The sequence below is a fragment of the Schistocerca serialis genome, chromosome 3 (assembly GCF_023864345.2).
Source record: "Schistocerca serialis cubense isolate TAMUIC-IGC-003099 chromosome 3, iqSchSeri2.2, whole genome shotgun sequence".
Taxonomy (NCBI): Eukaryota; Metazoa; Arthropoda; class Insecta; order Orthoptera; family Acrididae; genus Schistocerca; species Schistocerca serialis.
In genome coordinates, this window is record NC_064640.1 from 416,122,510 (window position 1) to 416,145,117 (window position 22,608).

Below are 22,608 nucleotides of genomic sequence, written 5' to 3' on the forward strand. Positions count from 1 at the left end.
GAAAAAGCGTGTTCACGCATCTCCTTAAGCATCTGATTGCAAATAATATATTGTCCAAGTCACAGTTTGGATTTCTTAAGGGTTCTGATATAGAGAAAGCTATTTACACTTACAGTAAGAATGTACTTAATTCATTAGATAATAAATTAGAGGCTACTGGCATTTTCTGTGACCTGTCAAAAGCCTTTGACTGTGTGAACCACAGAATTCTCTTAAGTAAATTAGAATATTATGGTGTCACCTGCAATGCTGCGAAATGGTTTGGTCTTATCTGTCTAACAGGAAACAAAAGGTGTCATTTCGAAACACCTATGCAGTAAGCAGTCAGTCTTCATCCCACTGGGAATTACTTACATGTGGTGTTCTTCAAGGTTCCATTTTGGGTCCATTGCTTTTTCATATTTACATTAATGATCTCTCATCTATTATATAGCCAGATGATAAGTTTGTTTCATTTGCAGATTATACAAACATTACAATAAGTAGCAAGTCAAGTACAGATTTAGAAATTGCTGCTAATCGAATTTTCATTGACATTAATAAATGGTTTAAAGCTAATTCACTGTCATTAAACTTTGAGAAGACTCACTATATGCAGTTCAGAACCTGTAAGAGATTTCCTTCCAGCACGTGTATATCACATGCAGATTGAAAAGGTTGACAGTGTTAAATTTCTGGGATTACAACATGATAATAAATTCAGTTGGGTAGGGCATACCACAGAATTGCTTAAGCGCCTAAACAAGTCTGTATTTGCAGTGAGAATGATGTCAGATATAGGAGACATAAATATGAAAAAACTTGCATACTTTGCTTACTTTCATTCTATTATGTCATACAGGATCATATTCTGGGGAACCTCATCAAACCAAGCAAAAGTTTTTAGGGAGCAAAAGTGTGTGATAAGAATCATTTGTGGTGTAAATTCAAGAACATCATGTAGAAACCTGTTCTAGGAATTTTGTATTCTAACCACTGCTTCTCAGTATATTCATTCCTTAATGAAATTTGTTGCAAGTAATATATCTCTATTTCCAACCAATTGCTCAATACATAGTATCAATACTAGGAATAAGAACAATCTACGTAAAGACCTAAAATCACTGACATTGGTCCAAAAAAGGGTCCAATATTCAGGAACACACATTTTCAATCAATTGCCAGCAACCATTAAAAAGTTGGTTTAGATAAAGCACGGTTTAAACAGAATTTGAAAGACTTTATGATAGGCAACTCCTTCTGCTGTATAGATGAATATCTTAACAGTGACTGTTAAGCCAGATTAAGTAAAAACGTCTGTTAGAATTCAGTTTTGACAGCACTTGGTCACAACAGTCAAGATTAGGTATTTTTTGTATGATAAATTTATTAATAGTGCATATCAATGTTCCATTCTGACAGCGTGTTAATTCTGTAAATATTAGCTGTTCCAGTTTACCGCGCACAGTAATCACCTATTTCGACAGTCTCCTGACAAATTATCAGGGTAGTAAATATTATATTCAAATGTTTTATGTTTTTACGTTATACTTTCTGACATGTTCCACTGTCACAAGAATCATCTCATTTTTTGGGTCTGTAGAACGAAAACTGAATGTAATATAATCTAATCTCCCGCCCTACAGTCCTTAAGACGTAGAACAAAGCAGGCGAGGAGGTGCTACCAAAGACCTTAAGGGGAAACAGAGCGACAAAGAAGGTTGATTTTCTATCGAACAGTAAAACAACAATATAAAGAACTACTACACCAAAAAAGAATAGAAAAATGGGAACCGTACATTAAGGACCAAATGGTGACATATGTTTGGGGTTTCCCATAAAAACTTGCAATAAATAAGGTTCGATCACCCCCTGTATTATCAACCCTGAGAGGAGCCGACGGCACGATGACGACAGACTGGTAAACATCAGTGCAGTACCTACTCAGAACTTTGTTGCTGGACGATAGAACGATGGAAGACACAGGGTTCCATCAGCATCTCCGCTCTGAATTACAACAGCAGCGTGTGAATAACAGCGGTGTTATTCCATTTTCCCAGGAGGAAGTGAGACTGGCAGTAATGAAGTTAAAGAAGAAGAAAGCACCAGGACCTGGCAGAAGTGCTGCATCAGCTAATGGACCAAATTGTGCCACATATAACAGTGTTATTAAACGATTGTCTTCTGCAGGGTCGAGTGACCAGAATCTGAAAAAACGAAATGAGCGTATGGCATTGCTGGCAGGAAGTTCGGCAGCCAAGTGCGAGGCTTATTGCTGTCGACGCTACATTGGGTGACTCGCATGCCGGTGATGAGGATGAAATGATGATGAGGACAACACAACACCCAGTCCACAAGTGTAAAATATCTCCCACCCGGCCGGGAATCGAACCCGAACCCGCCGCATGGGAGGCAAGCACATTAACATCCGGCTAAGCAGGGGCACTGCAGGATCTGGAAAATATTAAAAGAAAAAAAGGGAAGACAAAGACCCAAGAGCACTGAAATCTTACGGACCGATTTGCTTGACAAATGCTCTAGCCAAAGTACAGGAAAAGCTCTGTGCCACCGCCTGAGGGGCAACAAAAATGGTTCAAATGGCTCTGAGCACTATGGGACTTAACTTCTGAGGTCATCAGTCCCCTAGAACTTAGAACTACTTAAACCTAAATAGTCTAAGGACAACACACACATCCATGCCCGAGGCAGGATTCGAACCTGCGACCGTAGCGGTCATGCGGTTCCGGACTGTAGCGCCTAGAACCGCTCGACCACTCCGGCCGGCTGTGTTGTGGTTTTCGTCTAACTCTTTGTGTACGTGGCGAAAAGAATTACTGTTATAAGACAAGTGGCAACATAAAATTTCAGTCATGCGCGAATACACATGGAATAATCTTAGTAGCGTATTCGTTGTGGCTCGTTTGCAGGAAATTGATAAAAAGAAACTGGTGACGTTTCCGATAATGTACCGGTAAAAATTTGACAAACTTGCCCTTATATCAAGTTTAAAAAAGGCGTTCAGCATTATTAGTGCAACATAATGTTTAGAAATGATATGGTGAATTTTCTACTGTGTTCTTTATCCTAACTTATCAATTAAATAATTATTTTGTATTACAGTACGGCAACAGAAAGGCGCTATGGAAAGTGGAACACAGATCAGTTGCTTTTCGATGCAACAGTATATCTAAATGGAAATCATGCATTAAATGAATGTGCATGCATATAAAATGTGCGTAAACCAGCAACTAAGGGGCATGCTGAAAATAAAAACGAAAATTCAAACTGGGACATTAAAATGCCCGAGGCAGGATTCGAACCTGCGACCGTAGCGGTCGCACGGTTCCAGACTGTAGCGCCTAGAACCGCTCGTCCACCCCAGCCGGCTACCGGACAACAGACAGTAGGCATGAGATCCCTGCAGTACGGTTTCGGAAAGGGAAATCCACCAACGATGCGATAAATCACGCAGCGAATATTGTGAACACCTCAGACGACAAGTATGTCATAGGCATAATAACTGATATTGCTGGGGCATTCGATAATTGGTGGCTCAAATGATTCAAATGGCTCTGAGCACAATGCGACTTAACCGCTGAGGTCATCAGTCGCCTAGAACTTAGAACTAATTAAACCTAACTAACCTAAGGACATCACACACATCCATGCCCGAGGCAGGATTCGAACCTGCGACCGTAGCGGTCGCTCGGCTCCAGACTGTAGCGCCCAGAACCGCACGGCCACTCCGGCCGGCTGATAATTGGTGGCCTCCCCCGTTTAAAAGACTGAAACAGATGGACTGTCCAAGGTGTGTCTATAAAAGTCTACGAGATTATTGCACAGACAAGGACGTGCAAAAAAATGTTAAAATGTGTGTGAAATCTTATGAGACTTAACTGCTAAGGTCATCAGTCCCTAAGCTTACACACTACTTAACCAAAATGATCCTAAGGACAAACACACACACCCATGCCCCAGGGAGAACTCGAACCTCCGCCGGGAGAAGTACGTGCAATTAGAATGTTCTGGAAAGAAAATTGTGAAAGGCATCACCAAAGGCTGCCTACAGGGCTCTGTCTGTGGTCCAAAGTTCTGAGATGTTGGCACAGAGCCATTACTGAACTAGCTTCAGAGTATAACAAACACTAGAGGTTGCATCGCCCACGCAGACGATCTGCTAATTATAGTGTCTGCCAACACAAGGGCTAAATTAGAGAAAAACATTAGGGTAGTTCTTGAAAGACTGAGCAACTGGTGCGTAAAAAACAAACTAACGATAACAGCGCACAAAACAGTCTACATATTACTAAAAGGAACATTATCAAGAAAGAGAAAGCCCATAATAAGAATGAATGACCAACCTGTGAAAAGAAAAGAAGCATATAGGTACCCTGGAATTAACATCGACGAAAAGCAGAACTTTCATGCACATGTAAATATTGTCAGCCAGAGAGGCATCATAATCTTAAATAAAATAGCAACAATTGGCCAAAGAAGTTTTCAGCTGCCACTGAGTGCAATAAGAACATACCACAATGTAATCTTGATCGCTATCGCGGTCTACGGGTCGAGTGTTTGGGGTCAGAGAGGCGTAAAGATAAGGATAGCACAGGCTCTATGTTAAGCACAGACCAGCATATATAACAACACCGACTGAGGCGCTGCTGGTGATATTAGGCTTGCTACCGCTAGATCTAGCAGTAAGAAAGGGAGATGCACAGTATTGGCTCAGAAAGTGCGAATATAATACAATAAAGGAGATACTGGGCACAAGAGCAGCATCTAATAAGGAAATAAAAGCATGCGTTGATAGAGAATAGCAAGAAATCTGGGACAGGATAGAAACAGGGAGGAGAGCGTACCAGTTCCTTCCTAACTTTAAAGAAAGAACAAGAAAAACATACTTCCGACCAACGGAGATATACGCTACGGTCCGTACCCCAGCTACTTACTAAAATTGCGACAGCGCACAATAAACAGTAATGAATGTGAGCAATCGATAACCCGGATCACATCGTCTGGGAATGTGCCTTTAGACGAAATGTTAAAGACCAGGACAGGAATGCATTTGGAAATGCAACAGTTTATAATATAATAAGGAACGAACTGTGGCGCTTACAGCTGAGATATCAGTTTTATGAACTGCAAGCCTACATGGCTGAGAGGCAACTAGAAAGATGTCTTACATCATGATAAAGAGACGCGTCAAGGCAGAACACCCACTTACAACTTCTGGAAGCACTGAGGGACAAGGAAGGACTTTCTGTGACCTGACAGCCATCTCCCAATCTCTACAGTCTACCCCTTGGGTGGCACAGCAGTACAGTCGTTGTGAATCCTAAGTTGCATCTTAACGCACCGGTGGCTAACCATCTACACAAATGAGACGTCCAAATTGGTTCTAATTACCATGTACAGTAGTGCGGTGTAGCGTAGTGTTGCATAGTGTAGTGTTGTGGTAGTGTAGCCCAGAATTATAAATTACAAGATCTGTGATCTGACAATGCCGCATAGTGTAGTAGACAAGTAGCGTGTGCCTTCTGGATTCTGGATGAACGGATATCTGTCTGCCAGATAACCTAATCGTATGCACACCTTTTTTATAGTTCAAATGGCTCTGAGCACTATGGGACTTAACTTCTTAGGTCATGAGTCCCCTAGAACTTAGAACTACTTAAACCGAAGGACATCACACACATCCATACCCGAGGCAGGATTCGAACCTGCGACCGTAGCGGTCGCGCGGTTCCAGATTGTAGCGCCTAGAACCGCTCGGCCACTCCAGCCGGCTTTTTTATAGTTATTATCATTATTTTTTGTTGTAACGTAGTTATTCTATGTAGATTTTTTTCTCCCATTAAATGGTATAATGGTTAGTTATTACTAACACATTTGGAATCATGTTAAAATATTACGTGCTTTATCGATGCCAATTCATGTGCAACATTCGATCGACCGGTAACAAACCTAGCAGGACGCCTCTGGATTCTTTCGATGTCTTCCTTTAACCCAATGAGTTACTAATGTTTTTCCTCATTGTCGACCATATATCTATTATTTAAATTTACAAAAATCAACATATTTTAACTTACACACTTTTCTTAAAATTATCTAACTTTTTTTATAAGCTATAGGTTAATCAGACCTGGTGGGGATCCCAACACTTGAGCAGTACTGAAGAATGGGTCGCACAAGTGTTCTATACGCAGTCACCTTTATAGGTAAGCTAAACTTTCTTAGTGTACTCCTAATAAACCTTCCTTCCTTACAACCGACCGTACGTGGTTATTCCATTTCATGTCGCTTTGCAGCGTTATGCCTAGATTTTAATCGACGAGACTACGTCGAGCAGCACAGCACTAATATTTTAGTCGAATACACAAGATTGTTTTTCCTGCTCAGTTGCATTATCTGAAATTTTTCCACGATGAGAGCGAGCTATGATTCATCACTCAGAATAGAAATTATGTCTAAGTTACCCAGTATCCTCCTACAGTCTCTCAACGACGATAATTTCCCGTACTTGATAGCATCGTAAGCAAATAGTGACTAGAGAACAATAGCGGTTGTGACCCTTCATTGGGTCACTACTGCCGACACCTGTCTTACTAATGCACACTCGCCGCCTGGGACAACGTACTGCGTTCTATTGTTAAAAAGTCTTGGAACCACTTACATGTCTGAGAACCTATTCCGTACGCTCGGACCGTCGTTAGCACTCGCTAATAACAGACACGTGCTGTTTCTTGTTATCACTGTGGCCCCTAGCAACTGCTACTTTGCATAGCAGAGTATTATTCGACTAAGAACAGAGTCACCTCGAAAGCGGTCGAGCAAGAGCGAAAGAGTGTTGTGTAAGTACAGAAAAATTCTCAGATATCCGTGACCGAAATCAGAATTTGCGTGTTAGGCGTGTATGTTGAAACTAACGGACTTAGCGATGGCTGAGCAAGCGCACAGGTCATCGCCTTGTGACTCGTTTGGCAGTAAGTGTCCCGCTAAACAATGCAGAGTGTTTGTCGCCAGGGGATCAGTTTGACCTTGGCACGTGTCTGCGGTCCGTGGCAGAAGTGTTTTGAATGTCCCTGGGAGAGGGGCCATTAGTGTCGAGGAACACAGCCCGTATTTGGCTCATTAGGCAACTAACTGCTGCTTGTTCACCACCGAGAGACTTCATTTTTTCCGCCGTCCTGCATCTCCACATGTTTCCTCCTCGGGTCCGGTTATAACTGTTTCTTAATTTAATTCGTCATAATCGATGTTTTTGGAAAGTCTGAAACTGCGTCATTCGTGATTTCAATAATGAAAACTGCAGTTACATATTTTTTTCGTGATTAGCGCGACACGTTTCGATACCTTATTCTCACTGTCAAGTGCATTTACTGACGTAAGAACCTTTTCTGATGTTTGCATGCTTGACTCATACTGAGCATTAAAAAATATTTAATTGGTGCAGTTTTTTACTATTTAAATGCAGACACATAAAAGTGGATGTGTGTGTGTATGTTCGACGTCTCCTCCTAAACCGCTGGATCGATTTAAACTAAATTTGGTACACATATCACTTACAGTCTGGAAAGAACCACTGTAGAGAGCATAAGAACCACCTGACTTTTAAAGGGGTTGGGGTGGGGGCGAAAAAGAAGCGTAGCTGACGGCGCGAAAATAGCCAGACTATATTCAGCCAGTATATGAAAATGAGAGTACTTCGTGACTTGTAACGAACTTAACACATAATTTCAAACCTTTACGAGACTTTTTCTCGCTGGCACCTTCCACAAAATGATGAAAGGATAAAAGTTTTTCGCTCACTACATTTTCAAAAATTTATGCAGTAAAACCACACATATATTACAACTTTACTTCTAGCTCTGTTAGTAACAAAAATTGCAGATAATATTCACATATGCCACTGAACGTACCTGCAAAATTATGTCGCTGTTCGACACAGTTCAGGAGATACGCCGTCATGAACATTGAGATGCGTGAAAAACTGCCGCATCATGCATGAGGTTTTCGTTTATTACTTCTTTTCAACTAAACCCACTAGTAACATACTTCGCAGACAATGTTCACGTATACCAAAGGATCTACCTAAAAAATTGTGTCACTGTAGGAGACGCAGTTCAGGTGATACATCATAAACGTCGAACGCCTGAAAACGAAACTGCAGTGCGAAATGTCTACAAATATGTGTGAAATATGTTAAATATGTGTGACATGTGCATATGCCGGCACAGCCATGGATAAAAAGCTCTTCCTAAACCCCTGGATCGATGTCAACCAAACTTGGAACATACCGGGTGATCAAAAAGTCAGTATAAATTTGAAAACTTAATAAACGACGGAATAATGTAGATAGAGAGGTAAAAATTGACACACATGCTTGGAATGACATGGGGTTTTATTAGAACAAAAACGAAACAAAGTTCACCAAATGTCCGACAGATGGCGCTGGACAGCAAAACGTCAGTGACTGCGCATGGCAATCGTGTATAAAAGGAGCTGGAATGAGAGAGAGAGAATTAGATGCGCCAGCAGTCGCAGCATGTTGACGTTACCTGAAAAGGCGCTTTTAGTGAAGCTGTATTATCAGACTGGGGAATGTGTTAGTTCAGCGTTACGATCCTATCGCCATGAGAAGGGGATTCGAACGGGTAAACGTCCGTTGACAAACGCAGCTGTGGCGAGAATGATTTCGAAGTTCGAAGCCACGGGTTGTTTAGACGATAGACCCAGTAGTGGCCGACCGAGCACAAGGCGTAAAGGTCGGAACACACACGTCCGGGCCGTGTCGGGGCCGAGCGTCGGACGAGTAACGGCCGTGCTCCGGTCCGTTCCTGCAGGGGCCACACATGACCGCGGCACGTCCGTGTCTTTGTTGTTCTTTGTAGTGACTCGGACGCGGTGATCCGTGTTTCCGTTTGTGAAAGCTGTAAAACATGTTCACTAGTTTTCGTAAGAGCACTTGCTTTAGACGAAGAGGAAAAAGAACGAAGGCAAACAAGAAGAAGAAAATTATGGATTCACAGTGCCAGGGAAACAAGACCAGTACAGGGAGAGTTTCGAACATTATTTTCTCATCTCATAGATGATGAGACTAAGTTTTATGAATATTTTAGGATGACGCAGTACACCTTCTGTGAACTTTTGAAGAAACTAGAACCAAGACTGAGAAGAAACGAAACTTTCTGTAGAGTATCAGTTTCACCCAAAGAACGACTGGCTGTTTTTTTATGGTAGGTTAAAGAAAAGTATACAGAACACAAATAAATAAGTATTTTTAAGGAGAGCATTTTTATTTTATTACTTTAACACTTTAACAATTGAAACATAAATACATAAGTTAGTAAATAATACAGTTAAATTTCTACGACCCTAAGAAAAACAAATGAGAACTATTCAGTGAATTACTTTCTGAAGCTGATGAGGATGCAGGGGAACTTGGAGGATGATGGCTTTGGTTATTTATATACGAATTGTGGGAATCCCTTTGCAGGTCCTAAAGCTGCTGTGTAGGTTCTGTTGACTCGTTTTCCACAGGTGAAGGATATGATGTTGAAACAGATTTTGCTGAGGAATTTGAGGATGATGGAGTGAACTGATGGACTGATACGTCATTCATGAGTTGCTTCAGTTCAAAGTCTTGTACAATCGAAAAAAATCCTACTTTGAGTCGGGCAAGAAGAATATCCGAAAATGCATTCGGTACATTGCAACAGAAATTTCGGATATTTAGAAGAATCCTCCAGGGAGATCCTAATAACCTTACAATGATTATGACGGCTGCGTGTGTACTTTACAACTTTATTCGAAAAATGGAAGGTTATAGGGTTCCCGAACAGAGGATGGATCAAAAGGAAACTGCTGAGGGATCCGCAAGATCATCAAATCTTTGAAACCTACCTCGAATTCGTGGGAGATTAACAAACAGATGCTGCATTTGCTGTACGAGAACAACTCAAAAAATTCCTGAATTCTCAACAAGGGACTGTGGTGTGGCAAGAACATGTCGCCTTGGCGATATAACGATGACATAAACCAAACATCTGTTTGTAAAATAAAAAGTAAATAAATATATTTCGGGTATTAAAACTTGTATAGTTTTTATCTTACCTTTGGCTTGTTGATCTGTTGCAATTGTCTTCCAAACTCTGTCTTTATATTCGATATTCCTGTAGTTTTCACCTCTCTGATCGTAAAGAACAGGAAACTTACAAACTTCTTCTGTTGGTCGCTCCACATCCATGTTTTGTACACAGAACAGTCTTGCGCAGTTGCACAGCCCACAAGACAATTCTACCGTCAGGCCGTGTCCGTCACGTGAAAAATTAAACACGACGAATCCCGCCCGACCCGGCCCCGGCCCGTTGACGTTCCCCGTGCACGGCCAGGTCAAGTGGGGGCCGCTACATTTGTTTTAATGGTGTATTTCGTTGTCCGGGTGACGGCCGATATTCGGACGTGTCTCGGCACGGACATGGTCCGGACATGTGTGTCACGACCTTAATGCTGCTGAGACAGTTCAGGAAGAAATGGAGACCGTAACGGGTTCGTCTATGCACGGGGAAGTCAGCGCTCGTGCACTCACACGTCGCACCGGCATTCCATACACTACTGTTTGGTTGGCACTTAGGCGTACCCTCCGACGCTATCCGTACAAAATTCATCGGCATCATGAACTGTTACCTGGCGATTTAGTGAAGCGGAGGACATTTGCGGTGTGGGCGTTTCAAAAGATGGCGGACGATGACGATTGGTTGAGTAACGTGTTGTGGATCGACGAAGCTCATTTCACGCTCCGAGGGTCTGTCAACACCCACAACTGCAGAATTTGAGCTACCGAAAATCCTAGAACTGTCGTGGAAACTCCACTGCACGACGAGAAAGTCACGATATGGGTTGGACTTACCACATCTACCGTTATCGGACCTTTTTTCTTAGAGGAAATGCGTGATTCTGGTTTTGCAACAGCTACCGTGACGGGAGAGAGGTACGCCGATATGTTACAGAATCGCATCATCCCCAGTCTGGCTGATAAACACCTGCTGGAACTTACGATGTTTATGTAGGATGACGCTCCATACCATATTGCTAGACATTTGAAAGATCTCTCTGTCCATCTCCTCCTCTTTCCTGTCTCTGTCCATCTCTTCTACGACGGTCTTTCAAAGCCTGTCCACCGCTATGATAAGTACTGGCCATTAAAATTGCTACAAGAAGAAGAAATGCAGATGATAAACGGGTATTCATTGGACAAATATATTATACTAGAACCGACATTGGATTACATTTTCACGCAATTTGGGTGCATAGATCCTGAGAAATCAGTACCCAGAACAACCACCTCTGGCCGTAATAACGGCCTTGATACGCCTGGGCATTGAGTCAAACAGAGCTTGGATGGCGCGTACAGGTACAGCTGCCCATGCAGCTTCAACACGATACCATAGTTCATCAAGAGTAGTGACTGGCGTATTTTGACGAGCCAGTTGCTCGGCCACCATTGACCAGACGTTTTCAATTGGTGAGAGATCTGGAGAATGTGCTGGCCAGGACAGCAGTCGAACATTTTCTGCATCCAGAAAGGCCCGTACAGGACCTGCAACATGCGGTAGTGCATTCTCCTGCTGAAATGTAGGGTTTCGCAGGGATAGAATAAAGGGTAGAGCCACGGGTCGTAACACATCTGAAATGTAACGTCCACTGTTCAAAGTGCCGTCAATGCGAACAAGAGGTGTCCGAGACGTGTAACCAATGGCACCCCATACCATCACGCCGGGTGATACGCCAGTATGGCGATGACGAATGCACGCTTCCATTGTGCGTTCATCAAGATGTCGCCAAACACGGATGCGACCATCATGATGCTGTAAACAGAACCTGGATTTATCCGAAAAAATGACGTTTGCCATTCGTGCACCCAGGTTCGTCGATGAGTACACCATCGCATGCGCTCCTGTCTGTGACGCAGCGTCAAGGGTAACAGCAACTAGGATCTCCGAGCTGATAGTCCGTGCTGCTGCAAACGTCGTGGAACTGTTCGTGCAGATGGTTGTTGTCTTGCAAACGTCCTCATCTGTTGACTCAGGGACAGAGACGTGGCTGCACGATCCGTTGCAGCCATGAGGATAAGATGCCTGTCATCTCGACTGCTAGTGATACGAGGCCGTTGGGATCCAGCACGGCGTTCCGTGTTACCCTCCTGAACCCACCGATTCCATATTCTGCTAACAGTCATTGGATGTCGACCAACGCGAGCAGCAATGTCGCGGTACGATAAACCGCAATCGCGATAGGCTACAATCCGACCTTTAACAAAATCGGAAACGTGATGGTACGCATTTCTCCTCCTTACACGAAGCATCACAACAACGTTTCACGAGGCAATGCCGGTCAACTGTAGTTTGTGTATGAGAAATCGGTTGGAAACTTTCCCTCATGTCTGCACGTTTTAGGTGTCGCCACTGGCGCCAACTATGTGTGGATGCTCTGAAAAGCTAATCATTTGCATATCACAGCATTTTCTTCCTGTCGGTTAAATTCCGCGTCTGTAGCACGTCTTCTTGGTAGTGTAGCATTTTTAATCGCCAGTAGTGTACTTTACCCCAGATACCTGCACTTTGCTCTATTACTAGAAAGTCAAAGTCGGTTTCGTGTCACGTTTGTAGTAATGTCATGTTATACTGTGGTACGCTTTTAGTCAGGTATTTAGGGGAGGACGTGGATTACCGAGTAAAAAATACATTGCTCTGTTTAAAGAAGATGTACTTCTCTTCATATCTTTGCAACGAAGAAAACCGAGCGAGGTGGTATACTGGACTCGCATTCTGGAAGACGACGGTTCAAACCCGTCTCCGGCCACCCTCATTTAGGTTTTCCGTGATTTCAAAAAAAAAAAAAAATGGTTCAAATGGCTCTGAGCACTATGGGACTTAACATCTATGGTCATCAGTCCCCTAGAACTTAGAACTACTTAAACCTAACTAACGTAAGGACATCACACAACACCCAGTCATCACGAGGCAGAGAAAATCCCTGACCCCACCGGGAATCGAACCCGGGAACCCGGGCGTGGGAAGCGAGAACGCTACCGCACGACCACGAGCTGCGGACTTCCGTGATTTCTCTAAATCGTTGCAAGCAAATGCGCACAGCCGGTTTCCTTCCCAATCCTTCCCTAATCTTTGCTTGTGCTCCGTCTCTAATGACCTCGTTGTCGGCGGGACGTTAAACACTAATCTTCTCCTGTCCTCCTGTAACGAACAAAGTGACAATGAAAGCAGTTGGTCTGGTCAATGTGTCACTGGTAACTAAACAACGTTTCCTTGACGCATTTTTTGCTTTCCTTCTAGACCAAAAATTGTTTAGAATGGTGGTCAAGGTAAGTGGGACACTGTGTAACATGTCTGCACTGTCATATAAAAAGAAAACTAGACACAAGTGTTGACAAATACTGCGCTGCAATTACCTTTTACTAAATCATCGAAATTTAGGGTTTGGGTTTTGGGTTGTTTGGGGAAGGAGACCAGACAGCGAGATCATCGGTCTCATCGGATTAGGGAAGGAAGTCGGCCGTGCCCTTTGAAAGGAACCATCCCGGCATTTGCGTGGAGCGATTTAGGGAAATCACGGAAAACCTAAATCAGGATGGCCGGACGCGGGATTGAACCGTCGTCCTTCCGAATGCGAGTCCAGTGTCTAACCACTGCGCCACCTCACTCGGTGCCCAAATTTAGGCTTCGGGCTTCTCTAACACACAGGATTCGTTATTTAGCACACAGTTTCCACGTAGCCACACGTTCCTCAAAAACTGAAGGGATTTACGGAATTATGGTGTAAGATTTTGACGAAAATGAGTTAAGTACTATGTCACGTAGCAGAAACTGTACTCTTTTGGATGTCGCAGTGATGAATATCTCCGTATGCACAATAGTATCAAAGACGGTACCGGAAATTCTACTGTGAAATGGTTTGTATTATGCATATTATGGCAAAGTGAAGTAATTCTGACTTGAACCACAATACCATGAAACAAAATTAGAAGTGCAACTTGAATTACATTCAAGAGGAGCTGAATCTACACGAAATTCGATGAAAGTGCATAAGGAATAACGAAATTATGACTTCGAAGGTGTTTATGCTTCTCATTTGATTTGCAAAAAGCCCTGGCATTTCCAAAGTTAACAAGTTCAGTAGAATATTATAAAAACAATTTACAATACAGTGTTATAATTTTGGCTGTCATCAGTCCAGAACTGACTCTGTTTTCATGTTCGTATGGGACGATGCTACAGCTTCGAGACAATAGCAGGAAATTTCATCATGCGTGGTGAAACACAAAAAAGAAGTGACTAGTACAAGAAAACTCATAATAAAGTACAATGATGCCTGCAATGGGCAAATTTGAAATTTTAAAATGCTACTTCCCTGTTTCAAACTTGTGACATATCCTCTACTTCAAGTGAATGTTCTTGATCATCTTTTTTTATGACAAATGGGCACTCATATCTACCAGACAATGCTGATTTTGACTCTGTGGAGCTCCAAATGAAATGCAGAACTCTGCATGCCGTCAGACTGGTATAAATCATTGCTCAGCCACAAAGAAGGAAGCCATTTACAGTAGTACAGATGAGGCAAGGAGAATAATTTGTATCGACGATAGCCTTGGAGAAGGCAGTAATTAACCGCAAAACTGTTGAATTAAACTGTACAGTATGTTGGATAAAAATTCAATGGTTGCAATACAGAAGATCTGAACCTACGAAGATACATTAGAAGAAGACTTTGAATACTGATATGGAGTTTTTCACCCTGGACATACAAAACGGAAAGAAGGGGCTCCAGTCCAGTTCAGTAACATAAAACAGGGACTACTATATGGTGAAATACGACCGGTCAGTAATTTGAAGAAAAAAGAAATGTTAAACTTGTTATCATACAGTCCTCCTATTTAGTATTAGTTTCATTCTCTGAGAGAAACTTTTGAGGACAAAGATGACTGAGACATATTTTTGTGTTAAAGCAGAATGAGTTCATACTATTTATACACAGTTGTGATGACAGTATAAATATTACTACACTCAACTGTGAGCAAATGTTTTTAAATCAAAGTGAAATTGTTAATTCAAAGTGAAATTCATGGACTTTATAATAATTATGGTGATAATATTAATATTGAAACACTTAATTTTTCCTCCAGCCTTAATGCTATCCCTTATTAGATTCAGTATCCCAATACGAAATTCTGTTCAGCTTCCTGATTTTTTCTGTACAGTGTTTCACATAACGTTCAGTTTCTGAAGATGAGCAAAATTGACTTACACCATTATGCCATAAATCGCTTCAAATACTCATTTAAAAAATTTATATATGCAGTTAAAAAGCTAATAATGGGCACGACGTTAGAGATATCACACACAGCGGCGTTCAGTTATACATAACTGGCGCAGTAGCACGAAATATCGTAGCTGATGAAGATTAGTAATAATTGCTACCGCGTATCTCATTTCCATATTATCATTCATTTTCGTGTCCTGTCAGCATACGCAGAACGTGGCAACGCTGATGGTCTTGTCCTGTGTTGTTGTTCCAGTAATGAGCATATGAGTCAGTGGCATAGATCTTGTGTTGTCCCGCACTCGCAGGACACACCTTCATCAGTATGTTCCATTTTTGTATGTTGGTCTTGCAAAGGGGGACGCCCGCCCTAGGACAATTGAAATCTGCAAACTGAGTAGGCAGGTCGTTTCCTGAGGCAAGCTGTTCCTTTGCAGGGATATCCGGCGACAGCTTGCTCGTCCATCAGGTGATGCGGTTAGACTCCGGTGTTTCCTCCTGCAGCTGAGTCCTAGCATTATTTCAATCAGCAAACTGCAGAAACTGCAGCTTGATGATCGTGCATTGGATGACGGGGATCTCTGATCATCTTTTCACTCACCGCATCGGCAGGAACGGCACTTCTAGATAGTCTCACTGACTGCAGTGCATATGAGAAGTAGCTAAAATTCATCATTAAAACGACGTTGACGCAATGTGGTGTAATAGGGTACACACAAAAATAAGTGTACACTTTGTCATTCACGTACCTCAGACAGTTACCTGAAACACATTTACATTATTTTAAAATTGCAAAGCTGTTCTTTTTTTTTATATTACAAGGGACATTGGACTAAAGGGAAATTAGTATGTGCCAACAGTAGTTAATTTTACAAAGAAGACAACGTATTCGAGAATTTTGTGACTCTAAACAATGGTTCAGCTTCTATTCTCACTGACGCCACTTCATACAGTTGTTAAAGCAGCTCGTGTGTCGCCTTCCGTATTCCGTTGTCGCGCTGTCTCCTCTAATTCTGCTTTCAAATTGGGTCCAGAGACATCGACCCATGTAATGCTCGATCCTAGTCAAAACTCAATCATTTATACCGACCTTTCTGCATAATGGACTTCTCCCTGTCAATCTTCCTTCGCGTGAGCTAGATCGCAACCGCTGTTCACGTCGACCACCCTCAGCCACTCTGTCTTTTCCTCGCATCTGTCAGTATTATCTTTCATTTGAGAAGTTATTGTGACCGTTTTCCATTTATGAAATATAATTCCGCCCCTCTTGCAAATCACACGATTGTACATAGTTCTTCATATTACGAAAAGAACTTTTTTTTTTTTTTTTTTCAAAACACAGAAGTGCAGATATGAGGATCTGCATAGTTACACTGTTAGCTACAAATGCGTGAAAGCCCTTCCAACTGCATGTTGGTTTCACCAAATAACTTAAGGCAAATGTTGCGAAGATTCATTTTAAAACGACACGACAATTTTCCTTTCCGTCCTTCCCCAGCCCGAACTTGTCCTTCACGTGTAATGATATCTTGCTCGGCGTGATGTTCTGCTTTATTATTATTATTATTGGTTTTCTGATTACTAATTTCAACCCCCTACATACATAATAGACCTGAAGCAGGTAGCAAATTTCGGTTTGTTGGTATAATACTAGGGAAACACAGTCAGTCTATAAAGGAGATTGCTTACAAATCACTCGTGCGTCTCATCCTAAAATATTGCTGGAAAGTGTGGCACCCTTACCAAATTTGACTAAGAGTGGATATTGAATGTATACAGAGAAGGGCAGCACGACATGGTCACAGGAGTGTTTGATCCGCGGATGAGTGTCACAAAGACGCAGAAGAAACTGAACTGGCAGACACTTGAAGAGAGAGACGCAAAATGTCACGAGGGAGCCTACTTACAAAGTTTCAAGAATCGGCTTTAAATGATGATTGTAGGTTGCTGTTGTTGTGGTCTTCAGTCCAGAGACTGGTTTGATGCAGCTCTCCATGCTACTCTATCTTGTACAAGCTTCTTCATCTCCCAGTACCTATGGCAACCTACATCCTTCTGAATTTGCTTAGTGTGTTCATCTCTTGGTGTCCCTCTACGATTTTTACCCTCCATGCTGCCCTCCAATACTAAATTGGTGATCCCTTGATGCCTCAGAACATGTCCTACCAACCGATTCCTTCTCCTAGTCAAGCTGTGCCAATTCTATTCAGTACCTCCTCATTAGTTATGTGATCTATCCATCTAATCTTCAGCATTCTTCTGAAGCACCACAATTCGAAAGCTTCTATTCTCTTATTGTCTAAACTATTTATAGTTCATGTTTTAGTTCCATACATAGCTACACTCCATACAAATACTTTAAGAAACGACTTCCTAACACTTAAATCTATACTCGATGTTAACAAATTTCTCTTCTTCAGAAACGCTTTCCTTGCCATTGCCAGTCTACATTTTATATCCTCTCTACTTCGACCATCATCAGTTATTTTGCTCCCCAAATAGCAAAACTCATTTACTACTTTAAGTTTCTCATTTCCTAATCTAATTCCCTCAGCATTACCCGACTTAATTCGACTACATTCCATAGGTATATATTACAAACACCTACATATCGCCCTGGTAGGGATCGTGAGGACTGGATTAGATTAATGAGGGCGCGCACAGAGACATTTAAACAGCCATTTTTCCCGCACTCCATACGTGAATGGAACGGGAAGAAGTCTTAATAACTGGTTCAGTGAGAAGTATATAGCATTAGTAGTGTACTGCTTGATACAGTCACGTCGTTTAAATATCAGAGTGTAACGTTGCAGTACGATATGAAATTGAACGAGCATTGTGGTAGGGAAGGTTAACTGGGAGAATTTTGAGAAAGTGTGGTTCATCTGTAAATGAGACTGCATGTAAGGCGCTAGTGCGACATATTCTAGAGTACTGCTCGAGTGTTTGGGATCCGCACCAGCTCGGATTACAGGAGGACATCGAAGCAATTCAGAGGCGGGCTGCTAAATTTATTACCGGTAGGCTCGAACAACAGGCAAGTATTACGGAGATGGTTTGGAAATTCAAATACGAATCCTTGGGGTGAAGGCAGCAGTCTTTTCTAGGAATGCTGTTGAGAAGATTTAGAGAGCCGGCATTCGAAGCTAACTGCAGAACGATTCTACTGCTGCCAACATACATTTCGCATACGGACCACGAAGGTAAGAGACGAGAAATTAGAGCTCGTACGGAGGCATATAGACTGTTATTTTCCCGTCGCTCTATTTGCGAGTGAAACAGGAAAGGAAATGACTAGCAGTGGTACAGGGTACACTCCGCCACATACCGTACGGCGGCTTGCGTATTATGTACTTAGATGTAGACGCACCTTCTGCCATGCACTTCACAGTGGTTCGCAGAGTATTGCTGTAGACGAAGGAAGAAATACCTTTAACATGACAAGCAAATTCATAATTACAGTAGTTTGACAACTAGGACAAAAATACAGCAGGTGTGACTACAGTAATGCTACCAGTCCTTAAAACTGAGCACAAGAACGCTCTCTTCTGAGAATTTTGATGCAACTGGAGTAAGCGCGTTTCAGACGCTAAAAATCTGCCGAAAAAAGTGAGCCGCTTACGGAATGAGTTCAAAGAAAACGGCTACAACGGCCGACAAATTTTGCGAGGGATTTCATCAAAGATTGGCAAGCAGAAGGCTCACAAGCAGGATACGAAGAAGTTTTTTTTCGTTTTCTGGTACAGTGACAGGAAAAATTAGTCGTTTTCTAAAGAGGTACTGAATCGACTCAGTCTTCCAGTAAAAATTCGAATTCATGGGGCCCGTCAAAGATGATGTGGTCCTCGGAACACCAAGGATATACATAATACTGCGTAAGAATTGACAGTTTTATGTTGGACACACTGTAAGCACTACTGAACAGCGTCGTATAGAACACGAGAGGTGTTTCGTCCTACGGCATCCTGAAAAACTACTGGTAGTAGAATATACCGTGCAAGACGGCAATAGAATAGCATTCGATTCGATATCTATTATTAAGCGGACGAATGGTTTCTGGGATAGCGATGTAAAAGAAACCATCGAAATAAAAATTCCTGACAACATCCTCAATAAACGCGGTGGTCTGCAACGAGGCAAAGCTTGGGAACCGCCCATCAGTAAGCAGTCCGCCCCCGGTAGCTGAAAGGTCAGCGTGACAGATTGTCAGTCCTCTGGGCCAGGGTTCGATTCCCGGCTGGCTCGGGGAATTTTCTCCGCCCAGGGACTGGGCGTTGTGCTGTCTTCATCATCATCCTATCATCCTCATCGACTGCAGGTCGCCAAAGTGGCGTCAAATTGAAAGACCGGCACCTGGTCAACGGTCTGCCCGACGGGGGCCTAGCAATATGAATAAATAAAATCAGTAGGCAGATGCGAGAACTGCGGTCTCGGCAACCAAAGCATTAGCTTAATGCTGCTGGACTGGGCACGAATCTTCGAGACATACGGGCCCCGTGGCGTGCGTCAGAGCACGTGATACGGCATGTTTTACGAACCGCAGCGACCGCCCCCGGCGGGGACCTAGCTGCTTTCAAATCAGTTTAATAACTCCTAATTGTGTGTTTAAATACATGTAAGCTCTCGGTAACACATGACGACCTTTACTGGACACCTTTTCACTTGCATACTATACTACTGGCCATTGAAATTGACCCACCAAGAAGAAATGCAGATGATAAACGGGTATTCATTGGACAAATATATTATACTATGACTGACATGTGATTACATTTTCACGCAATTTGGGTGCATAGATCCTGAGAAATCAGTACCCAGAACAACCACCTCTGGCCGTAATAACGGCCTTGATACGCCTGGGCATTGAGTCAAACAGAGCCTAGGTGGCGTGTACAGGTACAGCTGCCCATGCAGCTTCAACACGATACCACAGTTCATCAAGAGTAGTGACTGGCGTGTTGTGACGAGCCAGTTGCTCGGCCACCATTGACCAGACATTTTCAATTGGTGGGAGATCTGGAAAATGTGTTGGCCAGGGCAGTTGTCGAACATTTACTGTATCTACGAGAAAGGCCCGTACAGGACCTGCAACATGCGGTCGTGCATTATCCTGCTCAAATGTAGGGTTTCACAGCGATCGAAAAAAGGGTAGAGCCACGGGTCGCAACACATCTGAAATGTAGCGTCCACTGTTCAAAGTGCCGTCAATGCGAACAAGAGGTGACCGAGACGTGTAACCAATGGCACCCCATACCATCACGCTGGGTGATACGCCAGTATGGCGATGACAATACACGCTTCCAATGTGCGTTCATCACGATGTCGCCAAACACGTATGCGACCATCATGATGCTGTAAACAGAACCTGGATTCATCCGAAAAAATGACGTTTTGCCATTTCGTGCACCCAGGTTCGTCGTTGAGTACACCATCGCAGGCGCGATGCCTGTCATCTCGACTGCTAGTGATACGAGGTCGTTGGGATCCAGCACGGCGTTCCGTATTACCCTCCTGAACCCACCGATTCCGTATTCTGCTAACAGTCATTGGATCTCGACCAACGCGAGCAGCAATGTCGCGACACGATAAACCGCAATCGCTATAGGCTACAATCCGACCTTTATCAAAGTCGGAAGCGTGACGGTACGCTTTTCTCCTCCTTACACGAGGCATCACTACAACTTTTCACCAGGCAACGCCGGTCAGTTGCTGTTTGTGTATGAGAAATGAGTTGGAAACTTTCCTCATGTCAACAGTTGTAGGTGTCGCCACCGGCGCCAACCTTGCGTGAATGCTCTGAAAAGCTAATCATTTGCAAATCACGGAAACTTCTTCCTGTCGGTTAAATTTCGCGTCTGTAGCACGTCATCTTCGTGGTGAAGCAATTTTAATGGCCAGTAGTGTACTTTCCTATCGGCCGTGGTCGGAATCGACCTTCACAAAGTGTGTCGGGAAAGATAACTAGTGTGACGTCATTGGTTCGTTGCGGGGTCCGTATTTCTCGTGGGCCCCTACTGCGCATCAGTGATGTCACAGGCGACAGGACAGCTATATGACGGCAGCAGCAACAACACGACAACCACCGTTTGACAACGGCCGACCAGTACTCAGTCGCAATATAGTGGGTTATTAACCACTTGACTCGGATGGAAGCTGGAAGCTCGAGAACGTTTTTAATTGATAACAACCGGATTATAACATTAAAATCATTTCATGTTAGCCATAGTGGGTGCCCTTGCAAACCAAGAGAGTAAAATAAAAGGAAAATATGGAAATAAAATTTGTCTCCTGTCTTATAGTGCAATGAACGTTTAGTTGTCACATCTCCGTCGTCAGTGCAACGGTTTTTATGTAACGACCTTAATGGGGCTCGCGGAGTGGCCGCGCGGTTTAGGGCGTCATGTCACGGACTGCGTGGCCCCTCCCGTCGGAGGTTCGAGTCCTCCCTCGGTCATGGGTGTGTGTGTTGTCCTTAGCATAAGTTAGTTTAAGTAGTGTGTAAGTCTAGGACCGATGACCTAAGCAGTATCGCCCCTTAGGGATTCACACACATTTGAACGTGGCGACGCCAACCCGACGCTCTCAAGTATCTGCGAATTTTATTAATGTTTTTTTGAGTATGTCATCCCAATGAAGCAACTATATTCGTTGTACACGTGGAAGTTGCCTCATTAGGATGTCATATCCAAAAGAAATAAAAAAAATTGCAAATATGCATTTGTGGTGTGTTGGCATCACAACGAAGGTCCTTAGAACATAATTGAAGACATGCTGATGAAGCTGTGACTTCAAAATGTTCATTGGGTACTGAAAATACTTAAAAATCACAGTAGACGGATTTTGCTATTAAGTCTTCCATTGAAGTCTGTATACGTCGGACATATGCGAGCAGCTGGTTGTGGTGGCGAACTTAAAGGAACAGTTTCCGGCAGGGCGCCACGATGGCACATTCCTGAGCTGTTTTCTCGAAATGGCCTTTGTAGCACGGGCAGGCCATTCCTCCTAGCCGTCGCCTTTCGAGAGAATAGAAATTTTCGAAGTGGTCACGCGTAACCATGGGAAGAACTCATGACGCGAAATCGAGAGTTCTTAAAATAAAACTATTGAGCAAAGTGAGAGATCTGATTTAATAAATGAAAAGAAAAAAAGAACAAATAGAGATAACCAATGAAGGAAGTTCTTCACCTCGCGCCACATATTAATAAGTTATTGTAGTTCTGCAACAAGAGGAAGAGACCTCATCTACGTCTACATGATTACTCTGCAATTCACATTTAAGTGCTTGGC